Here is a 21,785-nt window from a genome sequence, read left to right on the forward strand (position 1 = left end):
CTCGCCTCGCCCAGCACCCGGGGCCCGATCCGGCCGCCACGCGGCCCCGGCCCCTGGGCTGAGGAGTCGGGGGCAGGCATGGGCCGGGGGCCGCTCTGGGGAGGCGCAGGGGCGGGAAGGTGTGTCCGCGCGCAGCCGGCGTGTCTGCGGCGCGGGGGCAGGAGGGTCGCAGCCCACAATAAAGGGCTGCCCGAGCCCTGGGGGGGAGGGAGCGATTGGGCTCGTCCAGCCCCTCCACGGGCCTTCGCGCTGGGCGGGAGCGGGGCCGCTGGCACGAGCGCCCAGGACAACCCCGGCCTTGCCCAGCTCAGGCAGAGCCGACCGCGCCGGACTGCTGGGGCTTCCCCCGAGAGCTGAACTGCTGCTGTCCCCCCGCCCTCCCCTGGGAGTGGCAGCGACAGCAGCGATCGCGGCTTGGGGGAAATGCTCCTGCGGGGCAAGATGGGCAGCGACGTGTCAAAGTCCAGGCAACAACAATCGGGTTCCGAAACTGGCTCAAACCCGTTATGAAGCAAAGGCTGGGGGAGGTACAGGACACGGGTCATACTCGCCCTAGCTCCCTGGCAAGCTTGTTTCTACAAGAAGATAGGAAGGAGAGGGGGGATTTCCCTGTTTTATATCAAGATCCAGTAGATGTAATCCCTTCACATCCTCTGTGTCTTGACATTTTAAAACCTGGCCAAAATCTTCACCTCACTTAATCCAGAGTAACTCCAAAGGAACTACTCCTGGTGTCCACCTTTGTAGCTGAGATGGGCATTGCCTCCCCCCCCCCCCCCCATCATTATGGGAAGATGCCTCTGTTACTAGTTTAAAAATGGATGATCTATAAGGAGCAAAGAAGTGATCTTGCTTCAAGCTCATGATCTCGCAAACAGTTCTCTCCTTCTGGGTATTTATATTTGCTTGCTACATCTAGTTTACTTTTTAAACATTCGTATCAATAAACCTAATAAAATCAAAACTACATTATTAATAATCCTCAGCAATCTTGTCTGATTCCCATTGTTTGAGGGTATATAAAGGAAAACTTGGCAACAATCTACAATAATTTCTTAGTTAAAAGACACAAAGAGAGCCAAAACGCAATCTGTTCCCAAGGTTAATAAAGTGGAATGAAGGGGATCACCAAACTCATGTGAACTCTTTTACTTCAAGCAGCAGCAAAATATCTCTCCTGTTATAGTCCTTCCTTGTAAGCTACTCTGGATAAGGACTGTCTTTTAATAGATATTTAAACAATAATTGGACCATGATGCCTGACTGGGGTCTCCAGGCATTATCACACCAAATAACAATAATCACCCCAATAGTGGACTCAGCTATATCTTTAGGTAGGTGAGAAGAAGGATGGCCTCATTGTTAAGGCACTGGCTTAGGACTCACAAGAAGTGTGTTCAATTCCTAGCTCTCTCAAAGGCTCCTTATGTGTCCTGGGGCACTTTGGGTAAGAGCCTGTCCCTACTGAAGTCAGGGGGAGGGGTTGCCATTGACTTCAACAGAACCTAACTTGATCCTATGTGGAGGGGAAGCTCTAAATGCTATTGTAATATAAATAATAATAGACAGACTTATTTTTATCATTTTTAAAAGCCTGGAGATACAAGTCTTCCCAGGAGAGCATGTGGTGTTGAACAAGACAGGTAGCTAGCTGCCTTACCAACTAACCCTCATGAATCTGTTCACATTGAAAGATTTATCCTTGCCTTTCTTCCATAGTTCAAACTCCCATTAGGGGGCTGATACATTGAAAGTCTCTAAAAACACACAACTCAGCACTTGGGAAGATTCTTTTAGAAGATACTTTTAGAACTCACCTAATGTGTCTCTGAATGCAGTCATAAAAAATACTCATGAATAAAACATGACATCACCAGCAAATCGGAGTAGGCCTACCTCATCCAGTCCAAATCCAAGCCTCAGCATCTTACCTACGCAGTTTTCTCCGATTGTAAACCTCCAAGAGTTGTGGATAAAATGTCACCACCAAAAATCATAATTTCATAAGCGTTAAATAATTTAAATGCTCTTTACACTCTGCCACATCTAGCCCACAGATACACTGGCCTAGCTCCCACTGGCATCTGTGATGGGAGCTTTCTGCCACCACACAACACTCCCCTTTGGCAGACTCAGGTTCTCAAACTGATGTGTCATTTGGTAGGGCCAAAAGTGGGGGGATAGATAGATGAAAGAGAGAGACAACAGAAAGACAGAGATGAGGTAATGGGGACTTTCTAATGTTTCTTGTGCCTAGAAACACTAATGACTACCCTACCCGGACTCAGAGTTTTTAATGGATTATTTGCATTACATTTTATTACCCCTATATTTTCTCTTAACCATCAAGGATTCCTGATAGGGTATAGCACTGTCTCTCCTGCAGAAATATGTGTCTTTTTTCCTGCAAGTAAGCTTCACATATACCAGCCAAACCAGCAATACATATTTCCCATCAAATTGTATCAGAACATCTTGGTGCTTATCATGGCGATTCTGTCACAAAAATGCCTTGTACATATGCATTATAGTACTGTTGTTTATAACATGATCACATACTATTTCCCAAGTAAGATATCATACCATTTAACTGTAGCCTCAAGAGTATTTGTATCCTCTTGCAGTACACTGCTCTGAGGGGACTGGACAAAGTCTGCAAGAGTAATTTATTTTAAAAAAGCACAAATAATACCATACTTAATGTATGTCTATACGGCAAAGTTAGTCTGGGCTCTTCCTCAGGCATTGCCTCTAACCCCGCCTCCCATCCATACACAAAAACCTCTCATCTGAGTTTGGTGGTGCTTTCAACACAGGGTAACCAGCATGGCTGTGCATATGGATTAGAGCTCTGGTTTCATTTTCAGTTGGGCTGTTAACACATTCGCTTTGCAATGAGGATGGGGCTAAATCATTTAGTTGCTGATAGTCATCCAATGCCTTCACATAATTCCCCCCACATGCCTCGAAGGACAGATAAGTTCTCCCCACAATTCACTGGGAAAGAATCATAGGCTACGTCTACACTTACAGTGGCATGTAGAGTACAAACACAGCACACCTAGCTAGCATGTGTACAAATGGCAGTGTAGATAATGAGGCACTGCTTAGGAGAGAGATGCCAGAACCATAAAGTAGATACCCAACACGGCACACTACATGCCCAAGACTCCCACATCTACACAGCAGTTTTTAGCAGTGTAGTGTCCCACTGCTTCCCTGCTGCCAGAGCCTTTCGGTGTTGCAGTGAAAGGCTCTGGCAGTGGGGAGGCAGCAGGGAAAAGTTCTGTCAGTTCCCTGCTGTTGGAGTTCAGCATACTGCAGCACAAAGCATCATGGGATTCCCGGATGTTCTAGCAACATACATGGCAAAGTGTAGCAGCAATTAGGGCACAGTAACTCAGGTACGGTTATGCAGTGTGGCTGCTCACACCCAAACTAGACTAACCCAGATGCAGCTCACCCAGGCTAACTCTGCAGTGAAGAAGTACCTTACACAATATACTACAGATGAAGTATAATAGAGTGAACATAGCAACATTAGCACAGGTACTTGGCAGACCAGTGTCAAAGCTAAACTCCTGCACTTGAGGAATTTAGCATTTGGTCAGGAGTTTATCTTCATGCATCACTGCTGCAGAGTCTCCATCCAAAGGCCTTGAGGAGCTCTGCCCCTGCCGAGCCTAGGAACTCTTCACTTACCTGGATGCTTCAATGGCTCATTAAGCCCTCAGGATTGAAACTACACTCCTGTTACTGAAGACTTTAGGATCTGGGCAGTAATTTACCTGCATGCTTCAATTCAATGCTCCTCACTCTGCAGAGCTGAAGCTAAAATCCTGCAAAACAGTAGAGGAAATTTGCTCCAGCAGTGCTTAGGAACTTCTCAGGAGCTTATCCATACACAGGAGTGGATCTCATTTGCCAAAACTTTTGGTTTCCCCTGGACAGTTTGGAGTCATTCTGACAATGATATAATCCACTGCACAGCTAAATTAATTGTGCCTTTGATGTAATTTAACAAGCTTAATACAAATATTATGCATGCTCAGTAGGGAATTATTAAATTTTCATGATTTGGTCAAATCAAAACCAATTACTCTGAAACAAGGTTGTGCATGGATCCTTATAGAGAGCTATGTCCCTACGAAATTTCAGCTTTCAAATCTCAACCATTTCAACTGTATAGCTATTCAAAAATCATAGCATCATTGCACTGGAAGGGACCTCGAGAGGTCATCTAGTCCAGTCCCCTGCACTCATGGCGGGACTAAGTATTATCTAGACCATTCCTGACAGGTATTTGTCTAACCTGCTCTTAAAAATCTCAATGATGGAGATTCCACAACCTCCCTAGGCACCCTGACAGTTAGGAAGTTTTTCCTAATGTCCAACCTAAACCTCACTTGCTGCAATAGGTTGCAACTATTTATTTTATATAATACTATATTTTTCTATTATATACAAATATCTGGAATGTTTTTGCTCAAACTTCCCCAAAAATGTACCATTGGTAAAATACCAAGCCTGAAAAATATCAGGATGAAAGGTGAGAATTTCAGAAAGTTATGAAAGAGTAAAAGCAGGACTGGAAATCAGTATGGAACCTTCTCTGAAATAGCACTGACCACTATTATATATTTATAACCTGTTAACAGGATTTTGTGAACAACTTTGAAAATGATTTTTTAATCTAGTCCCAGGGTTTATTTCAGATGTTTGATTTGTGAGCCTCAAACTAGGCTTGCAGTACTAAAGGCTGGCTTGAGACCTTCCTGAAAATCAGGACCATAGGGTCAGTGACCTGACAACTGATCTACATGTGTGCTCAGAGGTGAAAAGTTAGCACAGCATGGGCTTCAGCGTGAGTAGAATACATACACAGGATCACTGTCAGGCTTGAACTACCTGCACTGAAACCTGCTGCTACTGTTATCTGAGCTAGCTGGATTCAAGTTAACTCAGGCTTTTGCTATGTAGACATACACTAAGTCAGTATATGAGAACAAAGTGAATTCCAGCTTTCCATTAAGCAAAGGAGTCGTGGAGTGGCTACCCTGGTGGGCTAGATAACAAAGTAGCATCAGTCCCATTTTACAGCTGTTGAAAGGTGAGGTACAGGAAAATTAAACAGCTTGTCAGTGAGGCATTGTTATGTAGTAGATTAGTCATGTGTTTAGGGCTCTAACACTGAGTTGCTATATTATCTTTAGCAGGTCTCCAAGCCTCAGTTTCCCTAACTGTAAAATGAGGATAATATTATGTATCTGTTTTATAGAGACGTTGTCAGACCTACCCAATTAATGTTTGTAAAGTGATATCAATACACCCAAACTTTTATTCAGCTCAGTCAGTGGCAAATGTGAATATAATTCAAGAAATCTGGGCTCTCAATGCCCTGTAGTTATTCCTGTAGGCAATATAATTTCTAGAGCGTTGTTCTTGATTTATGCCCCTCTTCTTCCTTCCCTTCCTAGTCCCTGCCTGGATTTTACAGCCCTGATATGTTGAAATCTGTATAAGGTTTGCCAGGTTTGTCAAGCCCTTGAAAGGTTAGATTTAGCTGAAGCATTTCACATCACCCCAGGTAGCATACCCACTTTGGGATGAACAGAAAAACTGGACAAGAAATTCTACTGGGGACGGGAGACTCCAAAAGTGTCAGATTCCACCTGAACAAATATACTTAACAGGAACTCCTACTGCAATTCCATGATAAACTTCCAGTACTCTTAATTTCAAATGATGGAATCAATTTCCTTCAAACTTGGCTTGTTTCTTAGATCTCAACAAATTGTAAACAACAAGAAAGAATCCAAGTTTGAAAAAAAATTGGTTCCCTGGTGGTGTATTATATATGCACAATATTTCTTACTGAAACATGAAACAAGTTTATTGTGTGATTTTAACACACATGGAACTGTAGCGACATGGATGTTGCTGAATCTTTTAAAAATATGCACCTCTGGGCAAAAACCACATATGGAAAATTTCAGTACAAAAGGATTTTACATCAGAATAATATGATCAACTGAAAAGGAGGTTATATATGGAAGTTGCATTCCAATTTTAACTATAGCAAGATCTGCTATTCCAACTATAACATAAAGAGCTCAGTAGACAGTCTTTGAAACATACAGTTTGTTCCTGAAGATGAGTTACATTCTCAATAGTAACTGCATTTCATGTCAGTAGAGTCAAAAATAGGAACATTTATGTGACAGCCTTCAGTATAGCCTAATATACACCAGTATGAATTACTACCAACATAGAGGTGTGTTGTTTTTCCCACTAGTCTGCTGATGTATAAGAAAACATTTCCTGAAGGTTTTCAGTGTCTCATGTATTTCAAGAAGCTAGTACTGTTTACCTTTCACTCTGAGGAAAGTGAAGCTGTTGCAAGCGTGTGTGATTGTTTTAGTGAAGGTATTTTAGATATTGGACTAATTGGATGAAGTACATGTAGCATTGTGCTTGTAGTCAGGGCAGGGCAATTTTCTAGAGGAATGTATCTTTTACTGTATTTTTAGCCATATATGAATTATTAAACATACTTATAATAATCTGTGCCAGATTCAAATAGTGTGGAGGAAGTGTTAGAATCACCAATGTCTCCAGTCCCCATCTCGTTCTACTGCCTTTCTCCAGTGCTCTTGCTCATTCCATCTTCTTCCTGATTCCAAAATGATCTATTTTATCACCACAGCTACCATTTCCTGAGCTTTAGCCACACTCAAGGCTCAGGAGACAAGAGGGCTCTGTGGGCTATTGCACTGTTCACAAATACCTAGGACCCTTTCTGATTGGACCAAAGTATCCAGATCAATACAGCAAGGTAGACAATTTCTATTTACATTTTCTCAGCCTATGTTGCATGTCATCAGGCAAAATTCCCACTGAAGGAACTTGAAAATTTGCCTGAGTAAGGTTAATAGGATTGTTGCCAATAAAGGTAAGGTATAGAGTGGGACATGTAAGATTCCATACATAACCCATGGATTTTTAATATGAAGAAAGTTCTCCACAGGTGCTTAACTTTTCAGAGGAAACTTATTAGAAAAATTACATCTTGTGTTAAGTATATGCATGCTCCATACTTCATCTTCCCACTATACGTCTTTTATGATTTGTGTGTGCATGGCTGCTTCTCAGAGCGGATAAACTGTTCACAGTTTCTTTGAAACAGTCATGGTTAATTTATTTTTTAAAACACCTTTAAATGTTGGAAATAATTCTTTCCCAAAATAGCACAGAATCAAAGTCTATCTGTGGTAAAAGGAGAACATTAGCTTGCTTTATTTGACCTACTTAATTAATTTATGTTAAATTTAGTAACATAATGCTAGGGAGCTACTGTAGGCGGGTTACTGTATTAGCATTTCACCTTTAGAGATCCAGGTTCAAATTTTGATTAGGTCCCAAATGGCTATGGGTTTGGAGGTGGCAGGTTTTACTACTTGGGAAGAATAATGGAGAGTGGCAAAGGCAGATAACTCTTTATTTTGTGACTTGCAATTTGCCAAAGGAAACAAAACTTTGAGAGTCGGATCTCATCCCAGTCTTTAGTGCCCAATGGTGCAACCCTTCCTCAGACAAAATTCTCACTGAAATCAGTGGGAGTTTACCCTGAGTAAAGAACTGCAGGATTGGGCCCTTGGTGAGCATTTCTCTGTACCACGAATCTATCATACAATTTAGCATGTTGTATGATTACCTTTCCCAGCCCTGATGAAGATCTCTGTGGAGCTCAAAAGTTTTTCTCTTTCACCAACAGAAGTTGGTCCAATCATATATAGTACCTCATCCACCCTGTCTCTAACTTAGCATGTTGGCATTTTTTCTCTAGAGAAGTCCACTACCAGAATAGCAGGTGATGGTTGGCAAAGATCAGAGCAAACAGGACAGTGGGAGCTGAGATGGACAAAATGAGCTATTTTCTCTTTGTGAATTTTGCATGTGAAAGCTGAAGTCTGCACAATTTTTTCATAATAATCCACTCATTTGACCCAGCACAAGGTTTTTCTGTTACTGCAAGCGAACAAACTGGGATACATTTTCAAAGTGAGTATGGTGCAATTGCTAAGGTAATAACTGATCACTGTATCTGCAAATTCAGGGCCATCTTTTTGGTCCATGAGAAAATAGTAATGTTTTTCTCTGGCACATACGAAAGACCCAAACATATCTTATCTAGCTAACTAGTTTATACCATACTTATCAAGGCATTTGAACACTATTAGAGTCAATGGGACTAACTCATGTGAGTTCGGCTTTGCAAGACTGGGTCTTATAATTTCCCAAAGGAAATCTCACAATTTTGCGTTCATAGTTGTTTTGCTACATAAAGCAGTTTTTTCCCCCTCACAAAGCTGCTTTTCATTTTCATGGCAAGCAAGCAAAGACTTGAGGCAGAGACCAAATATGTCTTGCTTCTTAAGAAGCAAGTACAAATATTTCATGAGCAGTGAAAAAAAACTATTGTAAAGTTCTGGTCACAATTGAGGTTGAACAGTAGAATAGGTTGGGGATCTTGCATAACACCTGCCACCTGTACAAGGCTATTATTTCCACAAACACAGAACTGACCAGGTAATGCCTTTAAGAAGACAAAGTTTTTCTGAAAACGAAGATCATAGGGATCAAATACAGCTTCTCTAAGTTCATCTCATTGATTTCAGTGGGACTAACCACTAGAGTAAAGGGAACAGGATTAGATGCTATTGAACAATCCTGAAAGGATGTTTTGCAATTCAACTCCCACTTTCTGGGTAAATCTGCACATTTTTTCCAAACTTCATTTGTTTTATTTTGCACCAACAATTATTTTGATGACATAATGCCCCATGTGGGGTTAGCTCCAGATATTTTCTGTATATGTTCAAAATATATTTAAAATCCCCTATTTTTCACAGTAAGAACTTTGGCATTAAATATGTGGGAAAACCTTTCAAAGCTAATTGCTCATTTATAACTGATTTACAATTAAATAACACTATTTTTGGATGTGCTTTACATTTAATTAACTTTAACTACCACAGAAACCCTGTTGCATTGATTCAACTGTTTCTCTTGTACTGCGTATTTGCCAAATAGTAGAAGGCAGTTATTGTCCTGCTTGCTACTAATATGAATGACAGAAAAAACATATTTACTTCTGCAAATCAATGTCTTACCAATAATATTCTTTTCAATTGTCTCCAGACACCAAGATACCTGAATGTTTAAGCATTTATCTATACAAATACAGCCATGTCTCAAGAGAACGTCTGCCAGGCAGGAACTGGCCTGTCAGCTTCATCCCATCAAAAATACTTTCAGTGCCATGAGCTGAAGGCAGGTTCCAATTGTTAAGTCATTCTTGCCTGGACTGAATTTAAAGTCAGGCTCCCGTCGTTAACAGAAGTAGCTGGAAATGATTGTTCAGAAAGAGGCATTAAAATCATATGTCTAATAATTATTCTTTTGACTCCTTTACCCTTCTGCTTTTTATTTTCATATCCACTGGAAACTGAGGGCAGCGAATACTGCATAAGGGCAACAAAAACTGCATAATAGTTCTTATTTTGGTACATTCACTTAGTAGTGATTTATTAAGGGCTGCTGAATAAGCCTGATTAAAATGCATAAACAGTTCTGAACAGTAAACAACCATGTCTAAGGATGAAAAAATGGGACCCACATGCTGTGCATGGAAATTGCCCTTAACAACATGGCCTATTGTTGAACAGATAGGAAGCCAAAGGTTGCTTGTAATCAAATTTGAAGTTTCCCATCACTTATAAAAGCAACACTTCCTTATGTAAACGTTTCAATTTGTTGTTAAAAACTGCTTCCTGACTTAATCCTTACAGGAACCCAGGATTTCTTTTGCTGCTAGGTAGAAAGACAATTTCAGAAACAAGAGCATTTAGATTTTAAAAAGGTAAAACAAATGCAATAAGCACAAGCATTCCCCCAAAAATAAAATCTAAAGATTTTAGATTTAGATTGAGGTTAACTGGGAAAATACTGAACCAGCTCAAAATTATTCTCTTTTGAAAATCTCCTGCAGACAAATGAATGCAAAATAATAGAGAGAAGTATGTCACAGTACAGCAGAACCGCAGTTACTTGGTGTAATGAATGGGAGACCATTGCAGATTATAAAAGTACAACTAGTTAAATACGGGAATTTGCAAAGAAAGAGTTAAATCCAATATTCATTGGAACCAACAGGAATTTTTCCACTGACTTTAATGGGCTTTGGATCAGGCCCTGTGTGAACAAACATGACTTATAAAAATCAAAAATACTTTATTAATTTATTTTTACAAAGTAGTTCAGTTTTACTGATAATGCTTCAAAGCAATGAAGTCAAATCCCAACTACATTGTAAATCCTGTGACGTGAAATCTTGGCCCCTTTGTCAGCAATGGGAGTTCTGCCATGGACTTTAGTGGAACTAGGATTTCACCCATTGTGTTTCAAGGCCCAGTTACAACGTGTTGTCCCCTGATGTAGTTAACCCATGGTTTGGTCTTGCAAACCCTATTTTAACTTGGGTCCTAAACCTTGCTAAAAGTTGAAGGATGTACCATGATTCAGGAGCAGGGCTAGATATACTTCAGTCTAATCTACACTACGGGACAGAACCGAGTTTTAATAATGTTGTAACTGGGGTCCTCCATATGGCAGAATATTTCAATCTTTGCTGAAAGCGGGGCTTGGGGGAAACAGTGTTGTGTTGAACCCAAACTTTGGTTAAAAAATAAATTGTCCAGCATACGTGAAATGTGGCAGGATGTTATTTTAATCTATACATATGTTAAGTACAATTGTCATTGAAAGAAAACATGGAATGAACTCCAATAAATAGTGTGCTCTGAGCTTGTCTGGATGAAAAAAGCTGTTAATCTGGGATTTTCAAGATATCTGGCAAAACTCTGCAAAGCTGTTCTACCAACAAAGCAGAATTGTGTCAGGATGAGAGGAAATCTTATATAGCCTACCAGAATGTGCTTTAATTGTACAATGTTAATGCAACTAGTTTGCCACCTTTTGGGGCATTTATTTTGGGTGGAACATTTGGTGATTTACTGAACATGGCAGGGAGCTTTGAATAGCAGCAACCTCACCATACTGATCAGCACTGGCATCATCATTTGTGCACCACTATTCCACACTGGGACCTTGTGACTGTTTTTCCAGATCTAGAAATATGTTTTGACTGGACCAGATGACCATCTCCAGGGTTGTGGTCTCAGCAGTATCCAAGATGTGAACCCCTATCGTGTCAATTTCCACCTTCACATTATTTCTCCCACCTCATTCTCTCCTCTCTTTTTGCCTTCTGTCTAATAATAATCCTAGTTAGGCAAGCAGGACAAATCTAACTTTAACAGTTTGCCATGGTAAATTTGGCTAGTTAAAAATCATAGAAAAGTAGGCCTGGAAGGGACCTTATGAGCTCATCTAGTCCAGACCCCTGTGCTGAAGCAGGACAAAGTAAACCTACCATATTCCCAGACAGGTGTTTATCTAACCTGTTCTTTAACACCTCCAGTAATGAGGATTCCACAATCTCCCTTAGTAATCCTTACAGTTAGAAAGCTTTTCCTAATATCTAATCTTTATCTCTCTTTCTGCAGCCTGAGCCTATTGCTTCTTGTTCTACCTTTAGTGTATATAGAGAACAATTGATCACTGTTCTCTTTATAATAGCCCTTAACATATTTGAAGACTATTTCAGGTCCCCTCTCAGTCTTCTTTTCTCGAGACTAAACAAGCTGAGTTTTCTTAACAGGTCAGGTTTTCTAAATCTTTTATCATTTTTGTTGCCCTCCTCTGGACTCTTTCTGTGGTGTGGTGCCCAAAATTGGACACAATATTCCAGCTGAGGCCTGACCAATGCTGAATATAATGGAACAATTACCTCCTATGCTTTATATATGTCACTCCTGTTAATACACCCCTGAATAATAGCCTTTTTTTGCAACTGCACCACATTGTTGGCTCATATTCAATTTGGAATCCACTATAAACCACAGAGCCTTTTTTGCTGTGCTACTACCCAGCCAGTTACTTCCCATTTTGTATTTGTGCTTTGATTTTTCCTCCCTAAGTATAGAAGTTTGCACTTGTTTTTATTGAATTTAATCTTGTTGATTTCAGACCAATTCTCCAATTTATTAAGATCATCTAAGACTGTTCTCCAACGTGCTTGCAACTCTTCCCAATTTGGTGTCATCCGCAAATGTTATAAACATACTCTCCACTTCATTATCAAAGTCATTAATGAAAATGTTGACTAGTACTGGATCCAGGACACACCCCACTGGCTATGTCCTCCCCGTTTGACAGTGAACCATTAATAACTGCTCTCTGAGTACAGTTTTTCAACCAGTCATGCATCCACCTTGTAGTAATTTCATCAACACAGTTCCTTAGTTTGCTTATGACAGTGTTAAGTGGGGCTGTATCAAAAGATATATCATGGCTTCTACTAAAATGATTGCCAAGCAAACAGAACTTTGTAATAAGCTTTGTTTGCCACACCCTAGCCAAAGGAAAACAAGGGCAGCCTAGCCAAATATCTTCCTGAGCCAGAGAAGCAAACCTGGGGTCTAGGAGTGGCTAAATAGGTTATATGCTGTGCCTATGGTCTTCCAGTAATTGAAAGCCTCAGAGACTGAAGTTGCATGGTCCTGTCATTTGCCATTCATTTCTCTCTCCCTCTTTGTGTGCATTTATCTTGTTTAGTTTTAGGAAGAAACAGCACTGGACTTAAAACAATAGAACCTGAGAGCTACCACCTATACCCAACTTTTTTTCCCCATTAAGGACATTTCATACCCCGTGAGAGACTTTCAACCAAGAATCTTTCCCTTAAAAACCTTTTTGGGCTAGATTTTGACTTTAGGCACAAACCTAAGCAAGGGGTGGTGCATAAATTGAAGCACTCCAGGATTAGCCTTGTATATTGCAATCATGAGGTGCAATTGTGATTTGAGTAGTCATACACAAGATTGCTTTAATCTAGCTTGGGTACTGGAGTAGCGACACCACAGTAGCTCATGCTTCAGCATGGGCTAGCCTGTCAGTAATTACCCAGGCTTCCAGGTGGGCTTGTAAAGCCTGTGCTGAAGCACTTGTTGCTGCAGCTTCACTGCTCTGGGACCCAAGCTAAGTAGATTAAAGGTAACTCAGGTATGTCCTATTCAAACTGCAATCTCGCCCTGTGATTGCTGCATAAACATACTCTCAGACACACCATTGATGTGTGCTACCCAGCACAATCCCTGTTTTATCCTTGCTCCCAGAGAGTAGTCATTCACTGCTTGCCTATTCCAGCTGGGAACTAGTTGCTCCCTGCATGTTGGCTCAACTACTTTGGAAAGCAGATGGGGTGGGAGGGGAAAGGGAGTAGCCAAGACTCCAACCCATTTCTACCACTCCCCACCTACTCCAGGGAAGAACTAAGTGAGCAAATAGCCACACTTACCCCTGAGTGCCCAGACCTAAATTCTCAGTAGCCTAAAGGTTCTTAATCCCTTTATGTGTGGGCAAGTAATCTGAGGTCTTGGCTACATGGGCGGAGGGAAAGCTCAGTGGTTTGAGCATTAACCTGCTAAACCCAGGACTGTGAGTTTAATCCTTGAGGGGGCCATTTAGGGATCTGGGGCAAAAATCTGCCTGGGGACTGGTCCTGCTTTGAGCAGTAGGTTGGACTGGATGATCTCCTGAGATCCCCTCCAATCCTGATATTCTATGATTCTATGGTGCCTTAGTCCACACCAGGTGGGGAGAAATTCTAATCAGTGGGTTGTGCACTAACAAGGCTGCATGGACCCTGCTGGTGCACACTAAAAGCTCCATATGGGGCATTAACATAGTCCCTATCTATCTTTGTTGTGTCATAATCACCAGAATGTGTACATTTAAGTTATATATAAATAATATCAATGTACTTTCAGCCTGAATGAGCATTAGTGCTTTTCAGGCTCACCAGTGTAAATAAACACAGTTTCACAGCCTTTACTAAGGCAAAGGTGAAAGCTAAAGACCTCGCTCTGCCTTTTAACTTTGGGTGTTAGCCATTTTGACATTTGAATACAAATAACTGGTTTGTTTAAAAAAAGTCTACAAAACTGGTTGGTTAATCAATGTATTGCCTAAATGCTTGGCCCATCTTTTCGGTGACTATTGTTTGTCTTAAAACCTTGAGGACGCTTTTCTGAGACAACTTTCTTTCAGTCAGGTTGTTGAGGTTGAGCTCCTTAAATATTTTAAGGCTGATGAGATTTGTTATCCAGTAGGGATGTAGAGGCTATATGGAATAGCATTGTGTTGTGGTGAAAGACTGGGGGGGGGAGGGGGAGAGAGAATTAATTTTTTAAAACGTGACAATGAATGTTTTGATATTTTGATTGAATGTGTGTTTATCTATTACTGTTTGTCAGTCTGTCTGGTTTGTTTAAGCCTTGAACCTGCAGTTGACTGTTTTGTAGTAACTTATCAATTTAGTCAAAAATTTCAATGAAAAAATCATCAGAATGTTTCATTTCAATAAGGTCAAAGCACTTCATTTTGACTTTATTTCAACTATTATATTCAATTTTATCGAAAACAAATGCTCTGATAAGATCATTTCAATATTTGCAAAGGTTTCCAGAAATTTCATTTAACAGGAAGTTTTGACTTTTTTTGTTCCAGGTTGAGATCAAAGAAAATTTCAAAATGTCAGAATTTCCCACAGAACAGAAATTCTGATTTTGACCAGCTCTATAAGTCCAGGTTTATATGTATTTAGTTGTCTGGTTGTGTCATTCATGCCTGCCTCAGAGGTATCATGTTAGCTTCTCTCCAGCTACTATGTGGTATGGAGTTAAAGATCACCTCTACAGTGACTTCCCTTTGACAGTTACAGGGTACAGATCATCCACTGCTGTAGCCTCATCTGTTTCCAGGTGGTCCGTTTTATTATTGTTTACTGTTAAACTTCTCTTATTCTGGTTTGACTCATTTCCAGATTTTTTGTTGTTGTTTGTTTTCTTCCCCAGCTGCCAAAAATGTATCTGTATTGTAGCATATTTTTACATCTCTGCTTGGCAAACCTTGATGTGAAGAAGTATTCACCATACCTGCAACATTCACCCTTTCTTCACAGGGGAACCTTAAGTTTCTCTCACCATCCTCTTGCTCCTCATACAATGTACTTGTCTTTCCATTCACATCTTATGCAGTGACCTCTCTTTCTGACCTTATTAAAATCCTTTCTTCTCTTAAGTATTACATTCTACCATGGATTTTAGTAGTTTTATATCATTATGCCTTTTAGACTCATCTTATTTTTCTTTGATCACTTGCGATATTTTTCTGGTTATGTGTATTAGTTCTATTCAATGTTCAGTGCTTTAGTTGTTCTCCCTACGGTTAACCTTTGCGGCCCTTGCAGGCTCATATTTCTCTTAAAACATATCTTAGTTTCTCTATTATTATTACTATTTAACATTTACATCCTGGTAACACCTGCAGGTTAGCTAGGTCAGAGCCCCATTGTGCAAGGCACTGTACAAATAGAAAATGACAGTCCTTAGAAGTATTACTCAATGATAGGTGCATTGTTCTAGATGTCCCAAGGATGATATTTTAAAACATTTCTATTTCAAGAAATTAAACATGAAACAACATATGAAGTCCTACAGTACAGCATGGATCTTCAAAACCTGGCAGTCGGCCCCATCTTATTTGTACAATTTTATTCTTGTGTATTACAGCTATTGGCAATTTGCGTTAATTTTCAGACTTGTTTTTGCACCTCCATTTTTACCATTCACTGCCCCAATATTTCTGAGGTGAAACTCTGGCACCATTGAAGTTAATGTGAGTTTTTGACATTGACTTCAATAGGGCCAGGATTTCACTCTGATGTTCTCTTGCATTGCTTCACCTTGGTGAGCTCCTCTCCCTTACATGATTTATCTTGCTGACCCAAGGATAGATTGTGCCTTGCCCAAGTGTGCACAGGGAAAGAGCACAAGGACCCTCACCCAGGTGCAAGGGCTAAGCAAAATGACAGTTGTTGTGTTCAGGGAGTGCAAGGCCAGCACTGCTAACCACAGGGGTCGACTTTGTCCTTTCCCGGGAGGGTGCTCAACCCCCACTCCACCCCAAGCCCTGCCCGAACTCCACCCTTTCCCCCAAGCCTGCACCTCTGCCCCTCCTCTTCCTGCCCTGTTCCACCCCCTCCCCTGAACGTGCCCCACCCTCGCTCCTCCCCCTCCTTCCTCAGCGCCTCCTCCACTCTACTAAACAGCTGATCCGCGGTGGGCAGCAGTGCGCGGGGGGTGCTGATTGATGGGGCTGCCAGCGGGCAGGAGGCGCTGGAAGGGATGGGGAGGCACTGATTGGGGGGGCTGCCGGTAGGTGCTGAAAACCCACTATTTTTTTACCATGGGTGCTCCAGCCCCGGAGCACCCAGGGAGTCGGCGTCTGTGCTGCTAGCTAACCCAAAGGAGCTATAGAGTTGGTTAGCCTATGCAGAGAGAAGTATACTACATCCCCTACAGAGGTTTAGCAGCAGCTGCATTCCCTTTTTATGCTAAGGAATTCAGGGAGACTGCCACCCAGTGTTCCTACTGAGCTAATACAGCTCCACTCCACACCCTACTATGGGGCAGTGGTTAGAAGCCACAACCGAATGAGAAGCGGGCCCTCACCAGAAACACGGACTAATCATTTTACCCAAACTACAGTGCACTGAAAGTGTCCAAAAACAGTACACCATCTTCATGTTCAAGAATGCAAATAACTTCAAACACAAGACATTAAAACAATCAACAACCTACTAATGTTTTTATGCTAGGTTTTATCTAACAAGCCATCACGTTGGATAATTTTACTGTTAAAGGAAAAACAACTTTTAGTGGATTCTGTTAGATTAACTACTTGGCTTTCGGTCTTTATTCAGTCTTGAAGAGGAACAGCAGCTGGAAATACAATTTATAAAAATGTTTGTTGACACTATACCTAAATGAACTAAGAGAAAGTTCCACGTTATTAAAGTGATAAATTGAGGGTGCTTCCTCTTTACAGGGGAATGGCCACATCTCAGATTAAATACATTCGAAGGTCAAAGGTGAAGGACTTAATTAGCTCAAAATACAGATATTGCCAAATCAAGGAGGCACCCTCAAGTTATTATTATACTGAACTGTGTACACTGTCCTTTCAGCCCCGTTTTCCTCTTAGCTACTATAAAACTACTTGGCTATTACCATGAGAATTCTCCATCCATGAAGCTAGAGGAGACTTGGCCAAGTCAACCTTTGGCCTCGTCCTTACTCCACCACTCTATCTAAGAGCGACCTTCTCAGTAACTTCTCTCTTACTTGTATTTGCCCTTTGAAGAAGGCCCCTCTCTCCCACTAAGTGCAATTCCTTTAAAAATTATATTTAATATCTGGAGTTAGATGGAAAGATAGGGTGAGAATTGGAAGCTGAGGTGGCCATGTTTGCATGGGCAGATGGATAGGAAATCTGAGAGCTGCAGTGTATCAGAAGAGAGAATTGTAGAATCATGGTATAGTTACTAAAAATTAACCTCGCACTTGGTTATACAAATCCTAGTACTCTGGTTTATAATGGCTCCCAGCTGGATAGTGTACAGGAGTTTGTGTATCATACAGTTATTGAGGATAAATTATACAGTCATTATACAAATTGGCTCCACTCAGTCAGAGAGCATGGACCGAGAAATAAATGTCAATGTATAAGTCAGTTAGTGTACAATATCCCTCCTCTCTGGTTGATACAATTCCATCTCAGTGTAATTGCAGGGATTTGACATTCCTCTAGCATATTCTGGGTCTAGCTTTTTTGTTTGTTTATTTTGTATGATTACTGTGCTAATTGGGCCAAACGAATTCATAGTGCAACGTTAATGAAGTAAAAAAAAATAATTTCAATTGGAATAACAAAGCTATTTTTCTCTCAGGCCGTATAGGTGTAATTCAATTTTTGATATGTGTTGTAGATCTATTCAACAGAATAACAAACACTTGCCATATATTATACATGTTGAGATAAAAAGGTGTGAAAACTACCCCATCTAGCTTTGATTTGTACATAAAATAAAACTTCCCTAATTTCGCTTTTCACTGAGTGTGGGAAGTTAAAATGCAGTCCCATAAACATCCATGGCCATTTTTATTTTCTTAAATCACAGTCTTGCTGCATGAGTTTGACAAAAACCCTTATCCCAGGTAAATAGAATTTTTATTAGGGAAGGATGCTCTGTGTTGAAATATTAAAGGCAAAATTATCTTTACATTTTCTTGTTTCCCACAAACACACAACACTTAATGCTTGATTGGTAAAAGTGAGACCACTTGGGTTTGCAAATTTGTTGTGACTGTGCTTCCGAGAGAGTGGCAATTCTGAAAATAATAGAGGACCTGCAAGCAGCTGCCTCTACAGGGCAATGAGCTCAACCTTCAAAGAAAATATTGTAATTGATTAAAAACCAGAACTTTCTTCAGTGCCTTAAATATCAAAGCACAATTCAAAATATACTTAGGGCATTGACTACACTGTTATGAGTTGAGAACCAACCCTGCATGGGGCTGAATGCCCTCACCAGAGAGCACTTAGTACCTTAGAAATAGAGGCTTTTATAGTGAATGAAAACCAACAGTGACTTTTGCTGTATACTAAAAAATGACATACACTGAATGTATCAAAGATGTTGATATTTTAAAAGAGACCGCGAAGATGGAACATGGACCAAGAAGGGAAAAGCCTGTTTTATTAATGGTAGAAGAACAGTTCTATATTCTCACTATATTCAGGGCCAGATTCTGGGATCCTTACTCCCCTTTAGTAGTGACTGGCTCCGCAATAGTCCCATTGAAGTCAAGGAGCAGTACAGTGCCATTGGAGGTGAGTAAACAACAGAACATGGCCCTTACTCTACAAATGCTCTGCAGAAAAGTCTGTTAAAAATAGGCTCTGAATTATTGTTTTATTGCCTTTAGAACAAACACACACAGTTACCAAATCCTGCGTTAACAAGTGGCAGCATAGTCCTGTCCTCAGCATGTCAGTTAATTTAAAGTGTTGCTCTAAATGAAACTGGAATTTCAGGAAGCAAAGTTAAGGGATGCTGGTAAATGAATCTCTGCCACAAAGGATGAAATGCTGGATTACAAATGAGCACTCCCTTTAGTTAGCTTGCTAAATTGGTGTGCAGGACTGGAAAAAGAGAACAATGAACACCTCCTGACACCAGGCTGTTTGTCTGGTGAGTATCCCTCAGTGCAAATGTTGGTACTGTGGGGGTATTTTTTGTGTTTCTATAAAGTCCTAATGAGCTCCTTGGGTGAGAGTGAAACCCTTTGCTTTTTCACACTGTGCTCAAGACCCATAAACTTCTTGAGGTCAGGCCTAAAGAAAGGGTAATGGACCATGAGGTCCAGCTTAATAGACCCGATATTAACACAGCAGCAAGAATGTCACCAAATGCAAAGTTTAGGGCAGGCAATGAATGAAGTATTTGTTACACTTAAATAATATACAAAGATTATAACAGAGTAGTAGCACTACATCAATGTCATCACTGCAGGACTTTGAAAATACCCCATGTATGAAATAACTTTGCAATGCATCCTTCCATTATAACAACCAGAATCTATCTACACACATTAAATGATAAATTATATCAGTATGTGCTAAATGTCATATTTGACCAGTAACTCCTCATTATTTTAAGACCTTGAAAAATCTCATATAGAAAACTTCTGTAATGTTCCAGATACAAGTAATACAAAATTTGCATATGAGAAGAAAACCATTCTTTTGGAAAGAGATTCTAGTATTACTGAATCTGTTCATGAGAGCATTTTTGCCGGATTATAGAAAACAGAAGAATCAGATATGCTCACTTGGGCTCAGTCCTGCAGTTCTTTCTTGTGTAAGATTCCCATTGACCTGCGAGCTTGTGCAACAACATGTGCTAAACTATGAACCAATATGAGATCTGAGCCATCTTGATTCAGATTTAACAAATGTTACAATCTGAGCTGATAAAATAGTACTCTCTAATGAGATAAAATTGGCAGTCTTCATAACAAGGAGTGCTGCAGACACGGAGAGCAACATCACAGGTCACCAGCAGAACTACATTTGTAGACAAATAAACCTTTCCTCAGCCCTCTCCCCCAGTGTCAGTGTTGAGGAAGCTGCTTACCTTTTCACTTGAAATCATACTACATTTCATTTTTATTTTTAAAAAATGAAGGAGCTTTTACAGTTTTCCCTAGTTTGGCTCACTACAGACATTTAAAAAGAAGTAGCAAAAAGCAATGTAGTCTCTGATGAGCTACTAGTGAAACTTGCAAACATGGCAATATTTTTTCTTTTAGTAGAAAGCCTTTTTCTTTTGTCTCTCAGCCCTGTTTTTGCATTTTAATAATTTATAGGGATTGCTGAACACTTTCCAATTTGCATTTTAACTAAGAATGAAAGTTAAAAACTACTCAATGATGGGTAGATGAAGCAGTTTTGAAGGAAGCCCCTGCACAACTGTGAGGTAAGGTGTTTGGAATACAAAAGTAAAGATCTGGTCAATCTAATAATTTTAAAAGTTAATTCAGTTTACAACATTAAATATTATTTTGACTTCATAAAGAAAAAGAAATGCCACAAGTGTGACTACCGAACTGGATTCTGATCTCAGCTCCACCTGTGTAAATTTGGAGCAACTCCACTGCAGTCAATGGCAGTGAAGCCTCTGATTTGGGATAAAAAAATTGGGGTAAAAATTTAAAGAATGCCTGTGTGATTTAGAGTCTAATATCCATCGACATTCAGTAAAAGTCACAGCAGAATTTTCAAAGGTGCTTCAGTGATTTAGGAATTTAAGACCCACTTTCAAAAGCAACAGATATTTAGGAGCCTAAATTCCATTAATTTTCAATGAGGCTAAATGCCTGTATCGCTTTTGAAATGGGACCTAGGCATTTTGGAAAATATTACTGTGATGCTGGTAAACCACATGCCAGCTCTGGCCAAGGCCATAGGTATTCGCTAAGAATGGACAAACTCACAGTTGGAAACCAAACCAGCTCATCTATACGTTAGTTTTGTTCAAAATAGGTATTAGCCTCATAAGAATGTACTGAGTGTTTAGACTCTATGAAATGCTTGTAAATTGCTGCGTGCATTAATCTTACTTGTAATGTCTGTATTCCATGCTATAAGGAAATATGTAAGTTTTGCTTTATCACTTTGAAAATGTTTGCTCTGAACTTGTGAACCCAGTCACAGGAATCATTCCTCCCCTTCCCTGCCCATCCAGGAGGACTATAAAAAATTAAGTGGGTCATTATAAGACAAAAGCTTTGTTAAATGTCCCCATCCACCCATGGAAAAATATTTGTGGAAGGCCTCATCCCATTGGTTTGAATGCTGGAAGAGGGAAATAAAAATAGTTGTCAAGAGAGATGACAAATCTTCATAGCATCTCATCATGAGGCTAGAGACTCTAACTGAAGCAAGAGATCACTCAGGGTTATCAGCTTGAATTGACAGATCACTATAAAATTCTGTCACTCTTAGGGTTTAGATTGGAACTCCTTTGTGTTATATGCTTGCTTGAACCTGTAAATAAGAGTTTTATTTCTTTTTCCTTGCTAATAAACCTTATTTCGTTTATTACAGAATTGGCTTCAGGCATTGTCTTTCGTGTGAGATCTAAGATACCAATTGATCTGAAGTAAGTGACTGGTCTCTTGGGACTGGAAGCCACA

The sequence above is a fragment of the Malaclemys terrapin genome, chromosome 1, assembly GCF_027887155.1.
Source record: "Malaclemys terrapin pileata isolate rMalTer1 chromosome 1, rMalTer1.hap1, whole genome shotgun sequence".
In the NCBI taxonomy this organism is placed as follows: Eukaryota; Metazoa; Chordata; order Testudines; family Emydidae; genus Malaclemys; species Malaclemys terrapin.